The sequence below is a fragment of the Mustela erminea genome, chromosome 8, assembly GCF_009829155.1.
Source record: "Mustela erminea isolate mMusErm1 chromosome 8, mMusErm1.Pri, whole genome shotgun sequence".
NCBI classification, from domain to species: Eukaryota; Metazoa; Chordata; class Mammalia; order Carnivora; family Mustelidae; genus Mustela; species Mustela erminea.
Genome location: NC_045621.1, coordinates 112,857,166 through 112,866,316, shown reverse-complemented (window position 1 = coordinate 112,866,316; position 9,151 = coordinate 112,857,166). Strand labels below are relative to the sequence as shown.

The window sequence follows — 9,151 nt, the reverse complement described above, 5'->3', positions numbered from 1 at the left end:
TCTACCAAACATTTAAAGAAGACTAATTCCTATTCTCCTGAAACTGTTCCAAAAAATAGAAACGGAAGGAAAACTTCCAAACTAATTTTATGAAGCCAGCCTCACCTTGATCCCAAAACCATACAAGGATCCCACCAAAAAAGAGAGCTATAGACCAATATCCTTGATGAACACAGATGCAAAAATACTCAACAAAATACTAGCCAATAGGATTCAACAGTACATTAAAAGGATTATTCACCACGACCAAGTGGGATTTATTCCAGGGCTGCAAGGTTGGTTCAACATCTGCAAATCAGTCAATGTGATACAACACATCAATAAAAGAAAGAACAATAACCATATGATACTCTCAATAGATGCTGAAAAAGCATTTGACAAAGTACAGCATCGCTTCCTGATCAAAACTCTTCAAAGTGTAGGGATAGAGGGCACATACCTCAATATCATCAAAGCCATCTATGAAAAACCCACCGCAAATATCATTCTCAATGGAGAAAACCTGAAAGCTTTTCCGCTAAGGTCAGGAACACGGCAGGGATGTCCATTATCACCACTGCTATTCAACATAGTACTAGAGGTCCTAGCCTCAGCAATCAGACAACAAAAGGAAATTAAAGGCATCCAAATCGGCAAAGAAGAAGTCAAATTACCACTCTTCGCAGATGATATGATACTATATGTGGAAAACCCAAAAGACTCCACTCCAAAACTGCTAGAACTTATACAGGAATTCAATAAAGTGTCAGGATATAAAATCAATGCACAGAAATCTGTTGCATTTCTCTACACCAACAGCAAGACAGAAGAAAGAGAAATTAAGGAGTCAATCCCATTTACAATTGCACCCCAAACCATAAGATACCTAGGAATAAACCTAACCAAAGAGGCACAGAATCTATACTCAGAGAACTATAAAGTACTCATGAAAGAAATTGAGGAAGACACAAAGAAATGGAAAAATGTTCCATGCTCCTGGATTGGAAGAATAAATATTGTGAAAATGTCTATGCTACCTAAAGCAATCTACACATTTAATGCAATTCCTATCAAAGTACCATCCATCTTTTTCAAAGAAATGGAACAAATAATTCTAAAATTTATATGGAACCAGAAAAGACCTCGAATAGCCAAAGGGATATTGAAAAAGAAAGCCAACGTTGGTGGCATCACAATTCCGGACTTCAAGCTCTATTACAAAGCTGTCATCATCAAGACAGCATGGTACTGGCACAAAAACAGACACAAAGATCAGTGGAACAGAACAAAGAGCCCCGAAATAGACCCTCAACTCTATGGTCAACTAATCTTCGACAAAGCAGGAAAGAATGTCCAATGGAAAAAAGACAGCCTCTTCAATAAATGGTGCTGGGAAAATTGGACAGCCACATGCAGAAAAATGAAATTGGACCATTTCCTTACACCACACACAAAAATAGACTCAAAATGTATAAAGGACCTCAATGTGCAAAAGGAATCCATCAAAATCCTTGAGGAGAACACAGGCAGCAACCTCTTCGACCTCAGCCGCAGCAACATCTTCCTAGGAACAACGCCAAAGGCAAGGGAAGCAAGGGCAAAAATGAACTATTGGGAATACATCAAGATCAAATGCTTTTGCACAGCAAAGGAAACAGTTAACAAAATCAAAAGGCAACTGACAGAATGGGAGAAGATATTTGCAAACGACATATCAGATAAAGGACTAGTGTCCAGAATCTATAAAGAACTTAGCCAACTCAACACCCAAAGAACAAATAATCCAATCAAGAAATGGGCAGAGGACATGAACAGACATTTCTGCAAAGAAGACATCCAGATGGCCAACAGACACATGAAAAAGTGCTCCATATCACTCGGCATCAGGGAAATACAAATCAAAACCACAATGAGATACCACCTCACACCAGTCAGAATGGCTAAAATTAACAAGTCAGGAAATGACAGATGCTGGCGAGGATGCGGAGAAAGGGGAACCCTCCTACACTGTTGGTGGGAATGCAAGCTGGTGCAGCCACTCTGGAAAACAGCATGGAGGTTCCTCAAAATGTTGAAAATAGAACTGCCCTATGACCCAGCAATTGCACTATTGGGTATTTACCCTAAAGATACAAACATAGTGATCCAAAGTGGCACGTGCACCCGAATGTTTATAGCAGCAATGTCCACAATAGCCAAACTATGGAAAGAACCTAGATATCCATCAACAGATGAACGGATCGAGAAGATGTGCTATATATACACAATGGAATACTATGCAGCCATCAAAAGAAATGAAATCTTGCCATTTGCGACAACATGGATGGAACTAGAGCATATCATGCTTAGCGAAATAAGTCAAGCAGAGAAAGACAACTATCATATGATCTCCCTGATATGAAGAAGTGGTGATGCAACATGGGGGCTTAAGAGGGTAGGAGAAGAATAAATGAAACAAGATGGGATTGGGAGGGAGACAAACCATAAGTGACTCTTAATCTCACAAAACAAACTGAGGGTTGCTGGGGGGAGGGGGTTTGGCAGAAGGGGGTGGGATTATGGACATTGGGGAGGGTATGTGCTTTGGTGAGTGCTGTGAAGTGTGTAAACCTGGTGATTCACAGACCTGTACCCCTGGGGATAAAAATATATGTTTATAAAAAATAAAAAATTATATAAAAAGAAATGTTATGAATAAAATGCAGTCTAAACTGAATACTCTGACTGACAGGATAAACAAGGCAGAAAAACAAATTAGTGAGTTAGGGGATAAGATGATATAAAAGAAGGAAACTGAGGGAGCAATGGAAAAACTGATTAAAGCCCAAGGGATTAAACTTATAGACATTAATGACTCAGTGAAATGTTTCAATATTAGAACTATTTGGATCCCTGAGGAGGTGGAGAAAAACAGACATCTAGAATATACATTTGAGCAAATTGTAGCTGAGAACTTTCCTAATCTGGGGAAGGAAACAAGCATTCATGTCCAAAAGGCAGAGAGGACCCCTCCCAAGATCAATGAGAACAGACCAAGACCATGACATACAATAGTACAAATCAAAATTCTTAGGCAACAATCTTGAAAGTAGCAGGAGGAAAGAGATTTCTTATATACAGAGGGAGGAAAATCAGAATAATGTCATACCTGTCCACTGAGACATGGAAAGCCAAAAAGGGCTGGCAAGACATATTCAGAGTACTAAATGAGAAGAACATACAGCCAAGGATACTTTATTGAGCAAGGCTGTCATGCAGAATGGATGGAGAGACAAGGAACTTCCAAGTCTGGCAGAAACTGAAAGACTAGGTGTCCACCAAGTGGACCCTACAAGAAATATTAAGTGGACAGGGGTCCTATAAAAGGAGAAAGACCCCAAGAGTGATATAGAACCGAAATTTACAGACAATCTATAGAAAAAAGTACCTCGCAGGCAACATGATGACAATAAATTCATATCTTCCAATAATCATTCTCAGTGTGAATGGCCTAAATGATCCGAGAAAAGAGCACAGGCTTGCAGATTGGATAAAAAGACAGGACCCATCCATATGCTGTTTACAAGAGGCTAATTCTGAACCTAAAGATACATCCAGACTGAAAATGAGGGGATGGAGAACAATTTTTCATGCCAAAGGACCTCAAAAGAAACCTGGGGTAGCAATTCTTATATCAGACAAATTAGACTTTAAGCTAAAGGCTGTAGTGAGAGATACAGAAGGACATTGTATCATTCTGTTTTTGTTTTGTTTTTCTTTTTGTTTTTTTAACTGTGTTATGTTAGTCACCATATAATACATCATTAGTTTTTGATGTAGTGTTCCAAGATTCATTGTGTACATATAACACCCAGTGTCATTCTTAAAAGGTCTATCCAAAAAGAGGATCTAATAATTATAAATATTTATGCCCTCATCATGGAAGAAGCCAACTACATAAGGCAACTATTTACCAAAATAAAGAGACATATTGATAAGAATACGTTAATAGTAGGACACCTCAACATTCTGCTCTCAGCAATAGACAGATCATCTAAGCAGAAAATCTGTAAAGAAACAAGGGCTTTGGGGCTCCTGGGTGGCTCAGTGGGTTAAAGCCTCCGCCTTCAGCTCAGGTTATGATCTCAGGGTCCTTGGATTGAGCCCCACATTGGGCTTTCTGCTCAGCAGGGACCCTGCTTCCTCCTCTCTCTCTGACTGCTTGTCTGCCTACTTGTGATCGCCATTTGTCAAATAAATAAAATCTTTTTAAAAAATTAAAAAAGAAAGAAACAAGAGCTTTGAATGACACATTGGACCAGACAGACCTCATAGATTTATACAGAACATTCCATTCTAAAACAACAGAATACTCATTCTTCTCAAGTGCACATGGAATTTTCTCCATAATAGACCACATACTGGGTCACAAATCAGGGCTCAACTGATACCAAAATATTGAGATTATTCCCTGCATATTCCCAGACCATAATGCTTTGAAACTGGAACTCAATCACAAGAAAATTTTGGAAGAAATTCAAACACTTGGAAGCTAAATGTCATCCTGCTTAAGAATATTTGGGTCAACCAGTAAATCAAAGAACTTAAACAATTCATGGAAACCAGTGAGAATGAAGATACATTGGTCCAAAACCTATGGAATACTGAAAAAGTGATCCTAAGGGGGGGTGGGTGGGCATGTAGCCATCCAAACCTTACTCAAAAAAAAAAAAAAAAAAAAAAAAAGAAAGAAAATTCCTAAATACACAAACTAACTTTACACCTTAAAGAACTGGAGAAAGAACAACAGATAAAGCCCAAGCCACACATGAGAAGACAAATAATTAAGATTAAAACAGAGATCAATGAATTAGAAGCCAGAAATACAATAGAGAAGATCAATGAAATTTGAAGCTGGTTCCTTGAAAGAACTGATAAGATTGATAAGCCACTGGCTGGACTTATCCAAAAGAAAAGAGAAAGGACCAAAACTAATAAAATTATGAATGTAATAGGAGAGATCACAACTAATACTAAGGAAACAGAAACAATTATTAGAAACTATTACCAGGGACACCTGGGTGGCTCAGTGGTTTAAGCCTCTATGTTCACTTCAGATCATGGTCTCAGGGTCCTGGGATTGAGCCTCACATCAGGATCTCTACTCAGCAGGGAGCCTGCTTCCCCTCTTTCTCTGCCTGCCCCTCTGCCTACCTGTGATCTCTGTCTCTGACAAATCTTAAAAATCTTAATCTTAATATTAATTAAAAATCTTAGATTATGCTGAGTGAAATAAGTCAAGCAGAGAGAGTCAATTATCATATGGTTTCACTTATTTGTGGAGCATAACAAATGGCATGGAGGACATGGGGAGTTAGAGAGGAGAAGGGAGTTGGGGGAAAGTGGAAGAGGAGGTGAATCATGAGAGACTATGGACTCTGAAAAACAATCTGAGGGGTTTGAAGTGGCAGGGGAGTGGGAGGTTGGGGTACCAGGTGGTGGGTATTATAGAGGACACGGATTGCATAGAGCACTGGGTGAGTGAAAAAATAATGAATACTGTTATGTTGAAAATAAATAAATTTAATCAAAAAAATCTTTAAAAAATTATCAGCCACTATATGACAATAAACTAAGCAACCTGGAAAAAAAATGGATACCTTCCTGAATACCTATAAACTACCAAGACTGAAAGGAAGAAATTGATAACATGAATAGACCATTAACCAGTAACAAGATTGAAGCAGTGATCAAAAACCTCCCCAAAACTAGGAGTCCAGGGCCTGAGAAATCAGAGAATTGATTCCATTTACAATAGCATCAAAAACCATAAGATATTTTAGAATAATCCTAAGCAAAGAGGTTAAAGATCTATACTCTAGAAACTGGAGAACTCTTATGAAAGAAATTGAAGAAGACACAAAGAGATGGAAAAACATTGTATGCTCATGGATTGGAAGAATAAACATTATTAAAATGCCTATGCTGCCCAGAGAAATCCATACTTTCAATGCCCTCTTGATCAAAATTCCACTGGCATTTTTCAAAGTATTGGAACAAACAATTCTAAAATTTGTATGGAACCAGAAAAGATTCCGAATTATCAAGGAAATGTTGAAAAAGAAAAAACAAAAATGAGGGCATCACTTTGCCTGATTTCAAGCTATATTACAAAGCTGTGATCACCAAGACAGCAAGGTACTGGTAAATAAATAAATAAAACGGGGTGGGGGGGGGCAGAAACCAGACACATAGATCAATGGAACAGAATAGAGAGCCCTGATATGGACCCACAACTCTATGATCAACTAACCTTTAACAAAGCAGGAAAAAATATCCAATGGAAAAAAGGCAATCTCTTCAATAAATGGAGCTGATAAAATTGGACAGCTATATAAAAAAGAATGAAGCTTGACCATTCTCTTATACCATACACAATGATAAATGAAACAGATGAAAGATCTCTATGTGAGATAGGCATCCATCAAAATCCTAGAGGAGAACATACACTGTAACCTCTTTGACATTGGCCACAGCAACCTCTTTCAAGATACATCTCTAAAGGTAAGGGAAACAAAAGCAAAAATGAACTTTTGGGACTTAATCAAGATAAAAACCTTCTGCACAGCAAAGGTAACATTCAGCAAAACGAAGAGGCAACACACAAAACAGAAGAAGATATCTTCAAATGGCACTATAGATAAAGGGCTGGTATCCAGGATCTATAAAGAATTTCCCAAATTCAACACCCAGAAGATAAATAATCAAGTCAAAAAACGGGCAAAAGACATGAACAGACACTTCTCCAAAGAAGATATACAAATGAAAAACAGACACATGAAAAAATGTTCAACATCATTAGCCATTAGGGAAATTCCAATCGGTTTTGGAGAGGAGAGAGGTGGGAGTTTGTGTGGGCCTTGTGGTGGGTATTATGGAGGGTACGTATTGCATGGAACACTGGGTGTGGTGCATAAAAAATGAATTCTAGAACACTGAAAATAACTTTTAAAATATCACCACCAGTTTTCATATAAAAAAAAATTGAGATGCCATCTTACACTAGTTAAAATGGCAAAAATTGACAAGGCAAGAAGAAACAAGTGTTGGATCTGGAGAAAGGGGAATACTTTTACACTGTTGGTGGGAATCCGAGTTGGTACAAACTCTTTGGAAAACAATGTGGAGGTTTCTCAAGAAATTAAAAATAGAAATACCCTGTGACCCAGCAATTGCAGGTAAACACTGGATATTTACTTCAAAAACATAGATGTAGTGAAAAGAGGGGGCACATGGAACTCAATGTTCTTAGAAGCAATGTACAAAATAGCCAAACTGTGGAAAGTGCTGAGGTGACCTTGAACAGATGAATGGATAAAGATGTGGTGGAATACAATACAATGGAATGGAATGGAATACAATGGAATATTACTCAATCATCAGAAAGGATGAATACCCACCATTTGCATTGACATGGGTGGATTTGGAGGGGAATGTGCTAGGTGAAATAAGTCAAACAGAAAAGACAATTATCATATTGTTTCACTTATATGTGGAACATAAGGAATAGCATGGAGGGATTTAGGAGAAGGAAGGGAAAAATGAAGGGTGAGTAGGAATCAGAAGGGAGACTATGAGAGACTATGGACTCTGGGAAACAAAGTGAGGGTTTCAGAGGGGAGGGGGTTTGGGGAATGGGCTAGCCTGTTGATGGGTTTTTAGGAGGTCATGTATTGCATGGAGCACTGGGTGTTACACACAAAAAGTAAATCTTGGAACCCTACATCAAAATTTAATGATGTACTGGGTCGTGATTAATGTAAATAAATAAATAAATAAATTATTATAAGCAATTGGACAGCAACAAATTGGGTGAGCTAGGGGAAATTTAAAAAATTCCTAGTAATAATCAAATTACCATAACTGACTCAGGAATAAATATAAAATTTGAACACATCTATAACAAGTTTGTCATTTGTAATTAAAAAAATCCCAACAACAAAAATCCTAGACTAGATGTCTGTATGAGTCAAGTCTGCCAAACACTCAAAGGAAAATTATAACCAATCCTTCACAAATATATTCAAAAATCAAAAGAGGTAAAAACACTTCCTGACTATTCTACAGTTCAGCATTAACCTGATAACAAAAGCAAATTGGCACTGTATGAAACAAAGAAAAAAGAAAACAAAACAACAAAGACTATAGGTTAATAGCCTAAATATATAGAGATGCAAAAAATCATTATCAAAATAGTAGTAAATTGAATCTAACAGTATATTAAAATAATTTTGTACCATGAATAAGTGGGATTTATTCCAGGAATACAAGGGCCATTTATCATAAGAAAATCAATCAGTGTAATTCATTATAATTCAATGTAATCATGTTACTAGAGTAAAGGAAAAGATGATCATCTCAACTGACACACAGAGAAAGCATTTGACAAATGCTTTGACAACAAACTTTAAAGATAAAAACATTCAGAAAACAAGGAATAGAAAAGACCTACATCAACACCACTAAAGGTATTTATTATGAGGCCATAGTTAATATCTTATTTAATGGAAAGGACTTAAGACTTCTCTCCTAAAATCAAAAACAAGATACAGATATCTACTTCCACCACAGATATTCAACATTATTCTAGGACTTTTATACAGAATAATTCGAAAAGAAAAAATAAATAAAAGACATTCAAATTGGAAAGGAATGAATACAATTTTCTCTTTTCAGAGATAACATGATCTTATCTGTATATATAATAATTCACAAAATGTTAGAACTAATAAACAATTCAGTAAAGTTGCAAGGTACAAGATGAAACTACTCAAAATAATTGTATGTCTACACAACAGCAAAGAACAATCTGAAAATGAGATAAAGGTAATAATTTTATTTGAAGTGTCATTCAAACAAATGAAATATCTAGGAATAAACTTAACTAAGGAGACTTGTACACTAAAACATGCAAAGTCGTGCTCAAAGAAATTAAAGAACACTTAAATTAAGAAGGAGCTTGATCATTGATGGAAAAAAGGTCTTGTTAAATGACAATCACGTCCAAAGAATCTATAGATTCTATTACAATCCTATCAGAATCCCAAGACCTTTTTTTTAAAAAATGGAAAAGCTCACCTTCAAATTCATATGAAATTGCAAGGAAACCTAAATATCTAAAGCAAGCTTTAAA

General features: G+C 36.7%; 1 long non-coding RNA gene across 1 annotated transcript; it reads right to left on the bottom strand.

The window, feature by feature from the left end:
• Positions 1-4,416: 4,416 nt before the first annotated feature.
• Positions 4,417-8,824, bottom strand: LOC116597575. Its single transcript, XR_004288668.1, has 3 exons — positions 8,812-8,824; positions 4,945-4,949; positions 4,417-4,561 (listed from the first exon to the last, which is right to left on the bottom strand). It is a non-coding gene; the product is annotated as an uncharacterized LOC116597575 (long non-coding RNA).
• Between the last annotated feature and the right edge of the window lie 327 nt (positions 8,825-9,151).